The following is a 1,249-nucleotide window of genomic DNA, read 5'->3' on the forward strand; positions in this document are numbered from 1 at the left end:
GTGGTGGCGGGCGCCTGTAGTCCCAGCTACTCGGGAGGCTGAGGCAGGAGAAAGGCGTGAACCCAGGAGGTGGAGCTTGCAATGAGCCGAGATCGCACCACTGCACTCCAGCCTGGGTGACAGAGTGAGACTCCGTCTCAAAATAAATAAATAAATAAAAATAAAATTGGGTAATCCAAAGCTACATTCTCTGAATACACACGGGCACACACACACAAACACAAAGTTAAATATATTTATATAACCTCATCAATATGTATATGTGTGTTAGTATACTATGTATAAGGCTGTCCTACAATATATTCACTTATATTGGTTCTTTTCCTACCTCTTATTCTGTCTTATTTGTACTCTCATTAGAATTTTAGAAAGGAGGAGTCACTATGTAAGTGCTTAGAGGCTAATCTGATCATGTCATTTCCCTGATTAAAAACCTTTGATGTTCCTTCACTTCCCATAGGAAAATATTCGAATTCCTGAGAACATGACCCCCAGCCTATCTACCTCATCTCCCATTTCCTGACCTCAGCTGTCCTTCCTTCCCATCTCACCTGAGTACTTCAAGCACACCAAACACTTTCACATCTCTTTGCCCTTACTTACATCTCTTCCTCACCAGGATTTCTCTTGTGACCCTTCTCCCTTGTGAGTTACTCAACCTTTAACCAGATTAAAATTCACCCTAATCCCACAGCCAGAAATGGATCTGACTTAATGCTTTAGACTGAAAGTAGCAGCAACTTCATATCAAATAGATAAGCAAGATGGAAATCTACTAGCTCACATGACAGGAAGTCTTCGGAGCACAGGGTTTAGGAATGGTTGATTCAGCAGCTCAACAACATCATCAAGGCCCCAGGTTTTGTCTGACTCCCGCAGTATTTAGCAGCTGCATCATCCTAAAGCTGGTATCCCTGGTAACCATAGGATCTCTATTAGCTGCAACTGGGGCAATATACAAGAAAGGGTGAGTGAAGAAACACAAGAGCAGTCTTCACCTATAGCACAATTGTGTCCAGAGCACAAATTCCCAGGATTGAAGAGAACCTTAAAATATTATCTGATTCTAGAGTGTGAGCTTTGGTGTTATAGGGAAATCAGAATGAACTGAATAAAGGGAGAAAGAGGGATGAACTCCAAGGAAGGAAGGGTACAAATAGAAAAAAAAAAAATTGTTTAAGATGTCAGTTATATTCAATATTCTTTTATTTCTCTTTATAAAGGAAGAGAACTGTAAGGTTTTTGTTTG

The 1,249-nt window shown here is 40.6% G+C and overlaps 1 long non-coding RNA gene across 1 annotated transcript in view; it reads right to left on the reverse strand.

Moving 5' to 3' along the window:
* LOC105517351 overlaps positions 1-877 on the reverse strand; it is a 43,066-nt gene extending 42,189 nt beyond the window's left edge. The window contains exon 1 of the long non-coding RNA XR_001002654.1: positions 785-877. This is a non-coding gene — a long non-coding RNA (uncharacterized LOC105517351). The remainder of the gene's footprint in view (positions 1-784) is intronic.
* Between the last annotated feature and the right edge of the window lie 372 nt (positions 878-1,249).

The sequence above is a fragment of the Colobus angolensis genome, unplaced genomic scaffold, assembly GCF_000951035.1.
Source record: "Colobus angolensis palliatus isolate OR3802 unplaced genomic scaffold, Cang.pa_1.0 Scaffold30, whole genome shotgun sequence".
NCBI classification, from domain to species: Eukaryota; Metazoa; Chordata; class Mammalia; order Primates; family Cercopithecidae; genus Colobus; species Colobus angolensis.